Source organism: Dermacentor silvarum, chromosome 5, assembly GCF_013339745.2.
Source record: "Dermacentor silvarum isolate Dsil-2018 chromosome 5, BIME_Dsil_1.4, whole genome shotgun sequence".
Taxonomy (NCBI): Eukaryota; Metazoa; Arthropoda; class Arachnida; order Ixodida; family Ixodidae; genus Dermacentor; species Dermacentor silvarum.
In genome coordinates, this window is record NC_051158.1 from 71,464,163 (window position 1) to 71,481,035 (window position 16,873).

A 16,873-nucleotide genomic window follows, 5' to 3' on the forward strand; every position below is an offset into this window, starting at 1 on the left:
CTTGCCGCTCGGCATGTGAGTGCGTCAGGTATTCCGCCACGCCACTGACGCTACTCGATCATTAAATAAACCACGTTACTGTATGTGCAATTAGGAAAGTTGAAGAGGTGTCTCAGTTTCTACTCTCGTCGCGTTCCGTGGTGAACCCTGATCCCTCGTTCTAGTGGCTTAAGACTTTCTTGAGCGCAGCATGCCCTTTCCAGCCTTCGATTATTTCACCGTTGCAAGCAGCAGCGCTTTCTTGGCGTTTGCTGTGTCCGTCCTTCCTTTCCGTTAGCCGACTGCCATCATCATCGTTGTCATCTCATCGTCGTGAAGCCACCTTGGTATCCTCACCCTCTTCGTGGGGCGGAGGAAAACAAAATATTGCCTGCCATCGGGAGTCGAACTCAGGTCCTTGAGACAATATACAGTGTGAGCTGGACGTGAAAACCACTGTCGGATTTTTCTTTTATTACCTATAGAAAGTCTAAAACGGCAGATTTCAATAATGCACAAAAATATCGCTGCATACTCACTCATAACTCACGTAAACGCACACATGCGTCTAACAAGTGCGTCCGGTCATGAGGCGGCTAGTCTAAACGTGTAAACAACCCGTTATGGAAGCAACGAATGCATAGAGCCCTCTTGAAGACTGCATGCTGCAGCTGTCTGACTGATGACCACATAGATAACGCCTAGGTCCACCCGTCTAGAAGCTTAAACTTGCGGTCCTTGTGCACTGGGCACCGACGTTCTGAGGACAAGCCACTTTTAATTCGTTATCGTTAGGAGTGTCAAAGTGGCAAAAACGTGAATGTGTGGGAAGTGTGGGAAGCCGGTCACATGGTAGATGTAGAGAGGAGGGGGGTAGCTTAGAAGAGCTTTGTTTATTTGTTTGTTTCTATGTATGTATGTATGGATGTATGCATGTATGTATGCATGCATGCATGTTTGTATGGAAGTATGTATGTATGTATGTATGTATGTATGTATGTATGTATGTATGTATGTATGTATGTATGTATGTATGTATGTATGTGCGGGGTGCCAAACGTAACTTGTGCCAAAAATTCAAAATATGCGAGTGCCACGTGGCTAGACAGAACCAAAGTAATGTTGTTGGCCGTCGCTTGGAGCAAGTCAGACTATTTTTGTATTTTGCCTAATTACATATTTAGTTATTATTAATTTTGCAGCTTCTCAAACGTTCTAAACGGGGCAACATTGTCAGTGAGAAAATTGTAGGCCGTCATGGAAAATTCCAGATTCATCTTTCTGTTGCTCTATACGTGTTAAATAAAAGTTTTTTACAAGCCTCAAAAAAGAAAGCCCGCGCAATGCGACAACGGAAAAAAAAGAATTAAGGGTGGTGTACTTTTGCTTATTGCAGTCCGCCCGTCTGATTAGGGTTCTGTTAGTTTTGCTGTGTGGCTACACAGAGGGTATAAAAGATGGGGCGTGCTTTATTGTCGCCAACTTAGCTTTTACTGCAGCTTAGACTGTTGGTCCGTGGCTCGTGCTTGGACAGCTGCAGGCGCAAGGCAGAACGACTCGACCAGCCCTCATTCAATAGATGAAACTTCACCCTGTGGACTGAGAATTCCGCACGTCCGTTAGAGGGCGTATACGCCGCAGAAGAATATAATCTCATGAGCAGCTGGCTCTTATACAGACGCTCCGAAGGTTGCAACACTAGGTTTAACAAGTGCGGTTGCTTGTTGGTATTGCATTCCTAGAACGAAGATCGCGAAAAAGCAAACACAGCGCGTTCAGTGAGTGGTGTTCAGCTCTGTATCTGCGTTCTGCGTGTATATATATTTTTTTCGATCCTGGTTTCACCAGGTTCTAACCCAGCCTAGCTGACCAATCGGAGCTGAGTATCGGTGCTCGAACAGTGCTGAATGGGTTGACGTCCCGCTGGAGTTCTGTTTCTCGCTCGTGAGCAAGGTTGCTAATTTCGGTTAATGTTTACGCGAAAATGCCTACTTTTGAGGCCTGCTGGCGACAGAAGTACGCCACCATGTTTACTGCTTCTCTAGTTTTGATATTGTGGCAGTATCAATATCAGGTAATCACCGCAGTATACCACGAAATAATAGTGCGTTCCGTATGTACAGTCTGTATCACACTTCGGGGAAAACTCGGAGCGCCTTGCAATGCGCTCCGAGTTTTCCCTTAAGTGTGAAACAGACTGTACAGTCATAATTTTCATTAAGAATATAGCTTATGCCCAGATATGCTTCATGCGCTTGTCTTCGTTAGTAGTATCATCGTTCGAACGTACCTTTTCTATATCTGCGTTTAGTAGGGCGAAGTTTTAGTTTCTGTGTGGACCACTTACTTTCTTGGTGACTTTTACGATTCCTTATTAGCGCAAGCTATTCTTTTTATGATTTTTTTATGAAATAGGGAGGGGGGGGACGTACCTTTAATCGTGGCGTGGCTCTTCTTTGTTTTTTTTTTAATTTGTTCGCAATGTTGCAACGCGGTTCACGAGGGCACATGAGTTGCAACTTCACCCCTCCCCTGTACGCACTCATGAATGAACACACGCTCGTAAGCCGAACACGCGACCTTGACGTGCCCCGCGGCGCAACATCATCATGTCGGGCCGAGGACCTCGGCATGCAGACACGTCTACGCCGCCGCTGCTGCTGCTGCGGTGCCTTACGCGCCACGGCTACGCGCTCTCACCTTGCGACACGCACGCCAGGAGCCATACACACACCTTGGAATGGAGACGCCATGGCTATTCGCTTACTCAAGAAGCGCTTGCTATAAGCGCGGGTGCGAAGAAAACATCGCTAGAGGCTTGAGTAACTGTCTCCGCGCCGCCAAGGTCCCCAGCCTGGCGTTGTGCATAATGTAGGGCGTCATGCGCTGCACGCCTGCTTGCCGCCATGCATGTATGGATATATCTGCGGATCCTTTAGCGCGCCTCGTCGAAAACCTCGGGTCACACCCTTTTATACGAGCGCGGTGCTAGCTAGCCGTGCGTGGAGAGAAATGCCTCTGGAGTTGAATTGCGAATTCGGTGGCGTCGCGCATGCCCCCCCTCCCTTGACGTGATAACGCGACGCGCTTTCGTCATCTGTATGGGCGCCCTTTTGCTAAGCGCGTCATATTTAGTGAGTTTTTTCAAAGCTGTAACAAAGTGTGTTTCGCGAAGCTGTCGTCGTGACGTCTCTTTCAAGTGATTCAGGGTTTTGTGATGTCACGCAGTTGTAACGTAGCGCGTACTATGGACGAAGTGCGTAACCAAGTACGTAGTCTTCTGCCTCTTTTACACGCGCATGCGCTAGAAGGATCGTTGGTCATGCGGTAGTTTACGCCACTGTGATTATACGATGCCATGGGCGAAGCAAATCAGAAAATAACTCCACGAAGAAGCCTTCAAGCATAACGAATGAAGAGTTAAAAGCTCCTAAACGTAGAAAGACACTGCAAACTATTTGACCGTTTATAATCGACTGTATTTATTCTGTGTGTATGCACCCAGTATGAATTAATAATGCTAACCGGTCCAGCGAAACACGATAAACTTACGTAAAAAGGGTGAAACAGCCCCCATCAGCTCATGAAACACGGAAGGAATTTTCATTTATACATATAGTCTGTGAGCTTGCTAGGAATGGTTGCGTGCATGTTGACTAATGAAATACAATTCCAAAACGGAAAAATTCGCGCGCACTTCTCAATCCCGGTCAGTGACTGCCCTAAGCAGCTCCAATGCCGTAGAACCCTCCGCACGGCATACGACCAACCGAGTGTTAATTAACAGATGCACTGAAGGTTTCTATGGTCTTGTATTCCTCAATTTGAAATTGATGTATAGTGGTCCCATTCAGTTCAATGAAAATATTGTCAAATGGAATTGCTGACAACGTGCATACTTGTATGTTCAGAAATCTGGAACAATTACGGCTGCATTCTGAATCTATTAGTTTGCCAAAATTACATTAGAGTACGGATATGTCTGCTTGCGCGGAGAACTGGGCTTTGCATGTTGGAATAATGCTCCGCAGCTTTCCACGTGCGAAGGTTACGGTAAAGCGAAGTATAGCCTTCAGAGCAAGCCCCACGTATTTTCCTTAGCAATAAATCACTATCTGCCTGTCAAAAAAAAAAGAACATTCCCGAGTTTTGTGTTCAGGGGAGCGAGATATTATTGAGTCGTCACACTTTTAAATTAGTGCCACAAATCATGAAGGGTGTGTCACTAAGCAATTCGTGCTTCATTCCTGTTCCTTTTTTCTTCTTTTTTCTTGCTTTTCTGTAAATAAGTTCACAAAAAAATACAGATGCGATTCGTTGGCCGTTAGGATCCTGGCAAGGTGCAAGCATTGGTTGCACTCTTTACTGGCTTCAGAGCAGCGTCAGTTCTAGAGCTTACGCATATGTACGCATATGTATGCGGTCGAAAAACAGTGGAATTCAACGAAATATTCTTTACTCGCGTCTGCACTCCGTCTACCTTTCGAAACACTTTCAACGGCAGCCTGGTATATTTATCAATTAGTTTGTTTATTTGTTTATTTATTTATCATTCATTCATATGCAAATAAAGAAGGTGTAGGCTCCTTTATTGGAGCCGGCTACTCGTCTTCGCACTGCAAGAAATACTATAAACGCCGAAAAAGATTGAAAAGCACTGGAGACAGTCACATATTACGAAAGTTTGCGCGTTTCCACGCACGAGCGAAGGAAGCCGCGAAAGAGACTAAAATGCCTCTAAGAGACACGCACACAGATTCGTAAACAAGTGAAAGTGCACTGGAGAATCTGGAAACATGCAACTAAGTTGACAGTTTCACAGGAGAGACGGCAGCCGTATCTACGCATACCTAAATTACAAGACATTTAACTGCATGTAACAAAATCGGGCGTGAGCTACCCACGTACGACCTGTGATATAAAAAAAGGTCTATACAGTCGAACCCGGATAAACCGAATATGAAGGGGATCACAAAAAAAGTTTGCTATATAGGTAATTCGATATATAAAATAAACATTTTATACAGAAATTTTCAAGGGGATTTTACAGCTGTTCCATATGCACAATCATTCGCTATACGTGGGTTTGATATAACCGGGTTCGACTGATCCTCTTAAGGTAGTTTTCTGTATATGGCTGATGGTTGTGCGCCGCGTGCACAAACGCTTACTCGTATCTCAGCGACACGATTGGCAGTGTTTCGTCCAATACTGGTGTATCGGCGAAACCATAGACCTATAGCCTTTCCAACGGCCCTTCTTTTGATGACCAAACGACATCCTCTGCGTTAAACTTGACGCTCGTTGGACACCAGACATCGGTCAAGAACTGAAAATGCTGGTACCTCGAGCGTCTTCGTCGGGAGCACGCGCTACAGTCCGTGACACCGAAAAGAACGCAGTGAGAAATGTACAGCCGTCCAACTTGAAGAAAACGCGTACAGATGCGCCAGCCAATTATGTTTTCTCATTTATATAGCTGACGTCGTGGCGAAGGTGAACATCTTTCAATATCGGCACATCTCAGGAACTATGTTTCCGCGCGCAGAGATGCAGACAGCAGGTGCAGTGTGGTTTTGGGGGCGGGACTTGTACTCTATTAACGGAGGTTGTCACGAAGTACGAATTCATGTAGCGATTATGAAAGAAAAACTAAAGATAAAAGTAACTTGAGTTGTATTAGCAAATTACCCTTCCGCAATGCCGATAAGACCGCTCTTACTGCGAGAGTCCTCTCTGCAAGCCAGAAAAGATTCAAGAACGAAAGACTTGTGGCGACGCCCCTGTGAAGTTCTCACACTAGCACGCCGTGACGTCATGGATGTTTACGGCGTCTACTGAGACCTATACTCGTGGACATCTTTCTGTGGCAGTGAAAGGAAAGCTACGGAGGCAAAGCGCGCACAAGTGAGAGCTCTTCTGCAAAGAGTCCGGCGTTTTAATCCACGTTGGTTTAGGCTGGGGAAGAGAAAACATAAACAGCTTATTAACAACAGTTAAACAAGACAGAACACACTACTGAGAGTAAAAGTTTACTTATTTTGCGGCTTTTCCCTTCCGCGTCTCGGCAAACGCGAAACCGTCGCACGTGGAAGCTGCGTCGATTCAGCGTCTGTTCCGAGCAACCAAAAGCACTGTCAAACGCTGCCGGACTACTTAGCGCGGTAACACATGTGCAGCATCCACGCGCCCGTAGTTTTCCCTTCATTGCCACAGAAAGTTGTCCGCGAGTATACTTGAATTTTTATCGCCAAGATGGACTCCATTGTATTTTCAGAGATACAAAGGATAAACTTCGCAAACTTCTAGGACATTTACTGAGCCACAGCCGCGCAAATAGGGAATGCATTTTATTGAAATTCGGACGTCACAGTGACGTACCGATGCTGGGGTTTGGCGCGAAATTTGAAAGATAAAACGTACCTTCATTTCTTTCTGCTAATAACGAGTATATCAAAGCCAAATTAACGAAAATTGAGTTTGGAGGGAATACATGCATTATCAATATAAAATCATGTAGTGTTTCTCTTTACTGTCCCTTTGAAGGATGCTGCTGCCCAGACGCATTTGAATGCACATATATGCTTATGGGCTTGTGCGCGCATTATTTTGAACACACATTGCCTTGTTTCATTTCTGTCTGTTTTCCTTTACTTTCTCACAGCTAGAGGTAGAAAACCAGTGGAAGTATTGTCGCGTGATTCTTATGGTGCCAAGATTGCAATACTTGCAGCAGTAGTGAATGACACACGCTAACTCCTTATTAGGCGAACTTGTGCCTAGATAGCAGCAACCAATCTGTCAACCTATACATAAATCTGGTGACATTGTTACTACGTATTAATGTCACATTGTTTTAAGACTGAGCGTGTCTCACTTATCTGTGTTGCTTGAATTGATGTGTGTTTGAGTTGTTTATATGCGTTGTCTTTTAAGCTTGAGTGTGGCTTTATGTGATTTTTCATACCTTTGGCCTTCATTTCTTGCGTTTCTATGTGAAAAAAAAAAGTAGTCAGCGCCAATTAAAGGCCCCGACATCTCATTAACATCATAATTCTATGTAAAATTAAATTTAAAGCGTAATAATTCCAGCGCGTGATTACATTAGTGATAAACTGTTTTCTTATCAGTCTGATACGAAGAAGAGCGAGCTTAATCTTCACCCGACGAGAATGTAGGCTGATTAAATCATTAATGCAAATCGGTAGTTGAACCAAGGTTCTCGAATTGATTAGGCGATCGTACCTGTCAGTGCAGGCTACCGCGGTTGCATGCATGCGGGTAGGTTTTTATTACGCCATTTGTGCGAAACAACCTACGTCGGAGCTTCCGCTAACATTAAGGCGATAACGTTTGGCATGTGCCGTATTAGCTCCGGAACATCACCTTCTCGTGCGTCTATGGGAGGCGCGCTCTCGTTTATGTTGACGTTGGATGTACGCTGGCTCGAAGCACGTTTGTGGTTGGTTGCGCATGTGTGTGGTCCCGTGGCGCAAAACCACCCCGGGGGCCACGCGTTTCCGTTCCACGTGGCTCCTGACTCCGTGAATGCGGACGTGAGTCGATCGTAAAGGTGAGGGAGCGGTTGGTTTATTATTATTATTTTTTCCCCTTCTAGTCCTGAGAAGCACAGCTTCTGTCTTGGCTGCTGTGTTATCCTCTCTCTGTGGGCTGTGGAGATACACGTCCCCGTTCCAATGGTCGTAAACGGGGGCTCGTAAAATCCACTCAAGCTAGCTTTTTTTCTTTTCTTTTTCCTGTGTGTGTGTTTTGTTTTTCTTGCACTCTCTTGTCTCTCCTGCTTCGGTACTTATTATTTTCGCGCACACAGCCTGCGTTTCTGGCTTTGTGGGTCCCTCGTCTGTTATTTCGTCTGTTCCGTGCCACCAAATATTTTGCTTTTGCTGACAATTTATGTTAGCGCTGGGTTGTGCCCGAGTCCACGCCTTTTTTTGTTTTCTTTTCTTTTTTTTCTTTTTTCTCTTGACGCTGTTTACTTTCCAAGTGTCGTTCACTGGGAGCCCAACATTAAACTCTCCTTTGTGTTCACACCATCGTGTACGTTGTCGTCCGCATATTTGTCATCACTCTGCGCGCGAGGTTGTTATTTCCCTCGTCTGCGAGTTTATCACGTAGTGTTGTGATAAGCTTTATGACCCTTTGTTTTGGTCGGCTTCATCGGACCCATGACGCTTGTCACTTTTTCATGTGACCGAAACACTTTTGTTTTGTCGCCTTTACGTATACCTTCCTGGCGCGATGTGCGTAAGAAACTTTATTGTTTCCGGCGCGAAACTGCTCACGCCCTCGCGATTCTTAAATTCGCCGACCGAGCGTCAAGAGGGGCGTTTTGGACTTTGACGTCATGAGTTCTTGCTTTAAGAGCGATCCTATCTTTACGAGGCGTCCGAGTGATTACCAGGCTGACTCAAAGACTTGCGCAGCTAATCCGGGACCACGCGTGCTGGTTATTCCCGGTTAGCTCTCAAGTGCGCGCTTAAAACGTCGCAGCACTGCGATTGCTTAACTCGCTTTAATTGCCTCATTAGCTAAGGAGGGAAAATGGTAAGTTGGCTTCCCCGTTGAACTCCCCGATAGAGGCGAGATGTGCGCAGCGGGTTTGTTGTGGGGCTGTCGGGTTTCCCGAAGCTGGCGAGGCTCCGGCTCAGGTAAATTCCGTAAATCTTTCCAACAATGAGTCACCGTTGGCATTGCGCGTCTGTGCCACGTGATCGGCTACAAATAGATGGCTTTGGGCCGTCTAACTGGAAATTACATGACATATCTAAGCTAGCCTCACAACCACCCCATTTGTGGTTGAAAGGAATACCGACACATATATTTTCGAAATTGTAGAAAAATTATAATAAGCTTTTCGAACGTAAAGCAATGACATATAGCGCGCATATGGAGGTTAAGAAACACTTGCGAGATATTTGCGTGTGATACTAATGTTGGGCCACTATAAGGCTATTCCAATCTGCTTTTATTCCAAATGCGACATTAGCCCTCCGTGAGTGGTCAGAATGGTTCTAGTCCATGCAGCTCGCACATGGGTGGACGCCACGCCCAAATTGGCAGAGCCGGCGCGATTTTGACCTATCACGGAGAGCGAATGGCCGATTTGGAATAAAGCAGATTGGGGAATAGCGTTATAGCGGCCTTGGTCTCGAAATGCCGGTCCAGGCGTCATCGACCTTATCATGGCGTCAAATTTGCGGACGTCCTGTAGCAATAAGGCTACATTGATGACGTTGCTTATAAAAAAAAAAAAAGGTAGGAAGAACACTGCGCACATACACTCGCTGAGTACCGAAACTGGTTCGAAGGTTCCGGCGTTATATATATATATATATATATATATATATATATATATATATATATATATATATATATATATATTTGGGGTGCTTTGACCCATGTCAGCATTTGAAGACGAGGTCTTCTTTGGCGACTTCACACGGGTTTGGCGTACCTGCGTACCTACTTGGCCTCTTGGTGAAAAAATGGCCCTTTCCCACCTCCACAGCATTGTAAAATTGCAAAAGGTTTCAAAATGTAGGCTTCAACGAGACAAGAAGCGAGGATTAGTCGCAGAGTAGGTAAATTTAGCTCTACGGTTGTATTTAGCGCCAAAATAGTCGAAAATGAAGCACATTGCACCATAGACAGCACCATCTCCGAGATGAGCCCACCTGGCGTCTTGGTCAAAAAGAAGAAAAGCTTGTCAAGCGAAGTTAACGCGAAGGAAGTCAACGTCGATGTGCATGCGCGTAAAAGAAAAAGCGAACGAAACAAATTGACACGAATAATACAAATAGAGGGTCTGGAAACAAACTAAAAGTCTGACAATGGGAGAAAGAAAATAGTGCAAATAACGCACAAATGTAATGCAATTACTGGAACAGTGCATCATCTTTACTGCTTCAATTTGAGAACATTTAAATTCATATACCATGTACAGGCAGGGACAAAATATATTATGGTATCGGCGAGTCCGTGCCAAATTGCGTTCTTGCGCCCTCTGACGAAGCACGAACCTGATGTCGAGACACGGCACTGCTCATGCTCCTCCTTTCGTGCTCATCTACTCTGCCAATATGGCCGCTGCTGGCCAGCCTGCTGACGGAATCGCGATGACGGAAAAATATTACGCCGGTGGGCGGTGTCTGCTTTGGTGTGTATTTAAGCATGGTGTAAGATTGGGGCTTGTTGGTAAAACATGCTTCAAGGTAGGTTAACAGTGCAAGGCCACCAGAGAGGACAGAAGAGAGAACAGAGCGCTGATTAGCGCTCTGTTCTCTCTTCAGCCCCCTCTGGTGGCCTTGCGCTGTTAAACTGCCTTGAAGTCTGCTTTGGGCCGTTGTGATATGCGACAACGCACTGCACACTCTGCTGACCGAAACAAACGCTGAACAGGCAATGAACCTGAACTGAAGAGCATTTAACCGGCAGTGCCATTGAACAAGCACAAGCCCAGGCCGCCTCTGGTCCGTAAAGAGTACCAACATGACATTTTTTTGACATGTTTACCCGGTGTTCCCACATTAAGATAAGGTCAGACTCCTTTATATACCCGCCTCCCCCCATATACTGGCAGTTGTCTCGAAATAACTTACTATAGAACTTTCTACGACCCACTTTCGGTTTCGGTAACCACGAGCTAAGGGGGTCATGAAGTCACGAAACGTGAGCTAGCTCGCTCAGTTCCTGCGGTCGCTTCGGCGGGCACACGCGCTCTGCCACAAAAAAAAAAAAAAAAAGAAGAAGAGATCAGTGCCATTTCACTCTGTGAAGGTGGATGACGAGCGAAGCTGTGTACGTGGTGACTGACTGTTGTTGCTGTTAAACGTTCCAACTTTGCGGCATGGGGGCCACACGGGCGGTTCGCATTTCTTTCCGCCTCGCGGTCCCGGTGGGCAGCGCGCTTACGCTTCGCGTCCGCGGCCTGCTCTTCGTCGGTGGTCTCCTTCCGCCGCCGCCGCGCCCGTTCCCTTTTCTGCTCACGCCGTCGTTCTCGGTAGGCACGCTGTTCTTCTTCAGACCGTACAACACGCGGCCTACCCATTTCGCAGTCAGAGCAAAACAGATGAAAGGAGCCTACGTAGAGCATGACATCGGGAGACCGAAAACACCCAGATTGGTAGGCACTAGTTTGAATACGCGGGATGGCGTACACGTGTATGGTGCGAACGTAGACATGGCCGACGCGGGTCAAAGTGTAGTATCTGTCCTTATCAGCTTAATATCTGATACGGGTTTTACTTTGACCCAAGATATGAAACTTATTTTCGCAAGTTGGCGCGCAGTGCTTGAAGCCTGTTTCACATCCGCCGCAGGACGGCCCGGTATTGAACTATCTTCGAGATCGGCCCACGTTTTCGGTCTACGGACATCGATCCGCTGGAAACTAGCTATGTACAGATTCGCTGTAAAAAAGAAAACGCGCGCAGCACTTTCATTTATTTTTAACAAGGTCATCAAACCTATTCATATTTCTACACATCAGCCAATTTTTCTCGGTGTCATGTCGTCGCGTATTACGTCGACGACGTCAAGTCCGGCATTTTGAGACAACTAAAAGTGTCAAATTAACATATGTTTCCCAGTCTTCGTACCATTTATGTTCTATCCTTTAACATGCGAGAAGCGTGCTGCATGGCTTCTACGATATTGATGTACGATTCTCTTCAAGTGCTAAATTATTCTTTCTACACTTTGATTTTTTTATGTACCTAATATCTATTATATATGCGACAATTTTTTTTCTCATGTGGTCTGTTGTAGCATTCTGCTGTGATATATTTTAATATGCATTGTGTATTACTAATTTGTCTAACTTGTTTTGTGCATCTTGATTTTTCTTGTAGTGCTTCTTACCGCTAACAGATGTGCAACCGTGTACAATGAATAGCACTATCATTGTGACGTAAATATTGAAACAATGTTCTATTCATTCACGCCCCCCCCCCCCCTCACTCTCAGTGTAATGCGCAATGAGTAGTGAAAAAGACATGTGTGTCAGCTACTCATTTAGAGAGTAAATATGCTGCTGTAATTACTACTACGCACACCAAAGCGCTGTTTTAGACGGCAGCATTCACTGTGCTTGCGTCCGAGGCACACTCCGAATTGACTCTCACAGGTGTGCAACTCCAACTTGCAAATTCTCCACGGACGCGCAAGCGAGGGTCGAGACAGGCTGGCGGAATACGTTATTCATGATAGCATCTTGTCCGGGTGCCACGTTGGGCACAAAATATTCTCGAGCGCATATCCGAAGCTTGCCGAAACATAAGAAAACAAGAAAAGAAGGTTATCGAAGGCTTTCGTCTAGGTAGATAATGCATGCTGAACATGCCTCGCAACCATCTTGTAAGTTTGATAAGGAGACCCGCATTCTGAGCCGAGACGTGCGACGCCTGGTGCCACTGCGGAGGTGTTGCCTAACATGACGACTGTAAAGCGGTAAGCGCGACTCCGTCTGTCAAACTATGGCGCCCGTCGGTCGTAAAATTTCGATTCCGGCAAAAAAAAAATTGCGGCGATCGAGTGAAGGCCCGTTGGCGTACATCCTAATTTCGACGCCCGCCCGCGCGAAACTCTCGCGACGTTGCTGCATCCGAGCGGCATTCTCTGCTCAACGTGTTCCCGCGCATTTCTTCTGGTTTCCTGCGCTTTTTCTTTTTTGCCAGCTTTAAGATGCAAGGCTTGAGGTGTGGAATATGGCCGGTTCTCGAAGTAGATGCGAGCCGATAACGCGGCATATTCTCGATTTCGCAACGCCCTGACGCAGCGATTGTCCTCGTCGGCATCTCTATATGTGCGACGCGGTTGAGAGGTCGCTTTGTCTTTGCCTTCTTTAGGCTCCCGCAAGACGAAATCTTTCCGACAATACCGCTCTGTTTCACGAAGTACAAGAAAGCATACCGTGGGTTCCTACAAACATGTGTATACTGTATTTTCCACTTTAAAGGGAACACCTAATTAGTATTCAAATCAACGTAGCATGAATTTATTAATCTAAGTTGTGTGCTTAAACGTCCGGCAACTGCACAATGGGGACCTATGGCCGACACCATAGTGGATGGCTCTGAATTAACTTTAACTTGAAATTCTTTAACGTGAGTCTAAATGACGAGCTCTATTGTGTTCAGCAAGGAAACGAACCGGCGACCTCCCGCTCAGCAGCAGAACGCCATAGCCACTGAGCTACCGCGACTGCTCCCATTATTATTTCCACGTGTCAACAGCTTCATTGGAAGAACGCGCTTGGTATTATGCGTTAGGTACAGGCTCGTATTGGTATAAGATTATTGCCGGGGCCCTCGTGGCAAGACTGAGCTGTAATCAGTCGCGAAATACGGCTCCAGCGTTCAATTTGTTCAATTTAACAATGGATCGTACTTGCACGTGGCTTCGCCAGCTCCTCCGACCAAGGTTCCGCCCCAGCACTTCGAAAGGGATTGTTCGGGTCGATCAGGCACAAGCACGTAAGCGAAACGTGGCCACTTGAAGCCATGGAATGTAACTGAGTCGGAACGGTAAAGATAAACGCAAAATTAATCATTACGCGCTTCTCAAACGCACTGCCAGTGACCCAGCCCAGCCGTAGCACGATGCCAACGACATTGGATTTACACGTTCGACGGCCATTCACTGACCGCACGCATGGACAAAAGTGCTGAGTACACACTGTCGTCACCAGTGCCTTTCCGCAGCTGTGCTAAAGAAAATGACACTTGCACGGCATGGATCATGAATACGCACAGCTGGCGCACGCTTTATAAGTTACTGTTCCGCTATTACCGCGTACTATATAGCATGTAGAATACGCAATGCCTGAATCGTTCTGCAGCAAAGCTCGGGACACGCAACTAGAGACACCTACCTTCCAACAACGTGCTTTCAACAAAGCACAGAGCGGTCAAGTGATTGCAAATGAAGCTGCAATGACGCTTTCAGCCCCCCAAGCAGTGAGCAGGTGCTTTGGCCATCAAGTACCTCTGACCGCCCTTTAGGGCAGGTCAGCCTCTTTTCCATTATGAGTTATATCAGTGAGTGCCCAAGCGGCTGCAGGCTTGAAAGAAATGGCTGACGGAAACGCCCTTTCCTCGATCGGTATCTTGCATCACACGAGATATTGCTCGCTTTCTGAAAGGTTAAGTTCAACTTTTTTTTATTTATTGTAGACGGACTTACGCGACGAGAGCAAACACCTCGTCAAGGCACCACTCCATTGTTATGGAGCGAAATCGCCCTAGTAAAGCACAGCGTGGCCTTCGCCGACGCACTGTGTGCCAATTTAGCGTAAGTAGGAGGCATAGGATCAATGAACTCAAATCGCAAAGGAAAAAAAAATATTGCTGCAGGAACGACTAGAGATGATTGGAGCAATAGCTTAAGCGGACAGCGTAAAAGAAATGATACACTCAATAGAAATATTTCGGAAGCGTACCGCTGACGTCATAGCGGCGTTTGATGTTTGCGGCACACAAATTATCGTCGACATGTTTTGGTAGACAGCATCATAGTGTGACAAACACGGCAGCGTGACTGATTCTAGTACACTATAGCGTGACTATAAGACGGCATGAGAAGGGCTGCGCTTTCTTCGCTGCTCGTTTCGTCCACTGAGGCAACGCCACCCAGATAGCACAAGGCCTGCTCACTCCGATCCACGACGTCACGCTACCTGACCCGCAAAATTTCCATTGTCAAGCCCAGCGTGACGAAAGCGGTGACGTCAGAATCACCGCGGCTTACTCGGGAGCATCCCCATTAGATTCTATGGCAGTCGGGCCAGCTAGCATGACGTCATGGATCGGAGTGAACAGGCCTTGCGCGGATACGCCTTCGACCACTTGCTTTAAGATCGTGCACATCCTACACACCGCAGGCGTCGATCAGCGGAGCCCGTGATCATCCGGCAAAACGAAACGGCGCTTCTCGACTTGAGATGCGCCCGGGAACCGTCATCCAAGACGGCGGATAAACCCGACGCTGTGCCGGCCATGACCGACCACGGCATGTAAACCACGCAATGTAAGCCTTCAGACGCAATCAAGCTATCGCGCGACAGCACCTGCTTCTCAAAGAGCATGCAATAGTTGGCATTCGACGGCAAACTGCATCCCGCGACTCGGTTAGGCGAGAGCGCGTGCATTTGCATCGGCGGAGACAGTTCGACCATCGCGAGAACGAGCGAACGAGCGAAATTCAGCCAAGAAAAGCCATTCGGTTTCATAAGCCGTAGTGCCACCGATTACTCAATGGGACTCGCTTGACAAAGCCCGTACCAAGCTCCAGCGCAAAGCCATGGCGACTCGAGGAAACAAATTCAAGAGACGTTTTGCCGTCGCATCATTCAGCCGTGTGAGATTCATTGTGCGTCGCCCTTTGTCGTCGTGAGAAAAAAATAATGACTTCATCTTAAATTCAGCTTTATCTATTGCCTTCTGGAATAGCTTAGGAAATCAACTGTCAACCTGCCAATCGATAGCACCTTGGGCCAGCTATGCAAGGCTATAAATACGTTTGCTTCGATGACCCTAAATTGAAGCGCCTGGCAAGACGAAATGGACAGCAAGGAGCGCAAAAGACGCTCTTCGTCACCATCGATGCTCTTTTGCATTCCTCGTACGATATCTGCTGAAACACACGAGGCGAAGAAAATTCCACGAGAAGAAAAGTTGGCGCCCACATTCCATTTTGATAGGGGCGATATCGTGATTTGAATGTTTGGCGTACGCACACCGCTCTATCGGAACAAGTATGCTTATTCAACTCTCGGCTATATGGAAACATTCAAAGGGAGAATAGAATCTGTTGTCTGTCTGCTATCGAATTCAACTGAAGGATCATTCAATCAAGTGGCGAGAGAATCACCAACAAAGGCAATTCTGCATGGAAAATAAGACAGTTGAAAGAAAACATGTGCGGAGAATAATTCAAGAAAGTACAACAGGGTGAAGTTCGCAAAAAGTAATAAACGACTAAACTCATGTTTATCAAGTTATTTGCGTGTTGTTGCCATTTTGCTGCGCCCGTACAGATGAACGAGCCAATGAAGCCAATGTCTAGAATGCACTTAATTATTGCTTGTGGGGTAAGACATCCGGGACATTGGGTGTCCGAAAGCTGTGTGCACACTGAAGAAGTTTATCTCGTTCTCCCTGCTGCCCCAAGTACAGCGCATTTGATATAACAGACCTACCGTGCCCATCGGTGACGATGGAGTACGCAAGGCAAACATTGGCGTAAATTGGGGCTTGTCAGGGCCTCTGTAATTCAGGGCCTCTGTAATTCGGGCCTCTGTGAGAAGTCCTGGAAACCACTATAGAACGCTAGGAGGCTATTCCGCGATTCGAAGAAGCATGCAGCAGGCGCAATCCGGGTATGCAAGACACGCCCGGTTAGCGAGTCCTCCGCGAAGCGACCTTTAAGTCTCATTCACACTATAGGCCGACACGACACCGATTTCGGTCTGCTGACTCTAGGCGACGGCAGTGTACAGAACGGAAAACGCTGTGGCCAACAGTCGGCAGACCAAAATCGGTGTCGTGTCGGTCTAGTGTGAATGAGCCTTTACTGAGTATACAATATGATTGATGGTCATTGCTTTACAGCAAGCATAGGTACACCACTCTTAGAGTTGGATCAAATCAAATGATATCACCGTGTTTTGATCAACGCACAGTTCCTGGCACAGACCGGCAAAAACCGCCGGTGTTAGTCAGTGCCAAAGGCAAACTACCGGTTCTCTTCGGCAAAGCGGCCGTCAGTGTACGGCGTTGAAAATGCGAGAGTGTTGTAGCCTGGTGTGTAAGGGAGAAAGAGGAAGAGGTGACGAGGCGTGGGATTACGTGCGCGGCTCAAGGAACCGTGTTTGAGT

At 46.7% G+C, this 16,873-nt stretch overlaps 1 protein-coding gene and 1 non-coding gene across 2 annotated transcripts in view; both read left to right on the forward strand.

The window, feature by feature from the left end:
• LOC119453483 (ankyrin repeat and fibronectin type-III domain-containing protein 1) overlaps positions 1 to 16,873 on the forward strand; it is a 160,055-nt gene that overhangs the window by 57,802 nt on the left and 85,380 nt on the right. The window lies entirely within an intron of this gene.
• Positions 11,180 to 11,361, forward strand: LOC119454656 (U2 spliceosomal RNA). Its single transcript, XR_005192601.1, has one exon. It is a non-coding gene; the product is annotated as a U2 spliceosomal RNA (small nuclear RNA).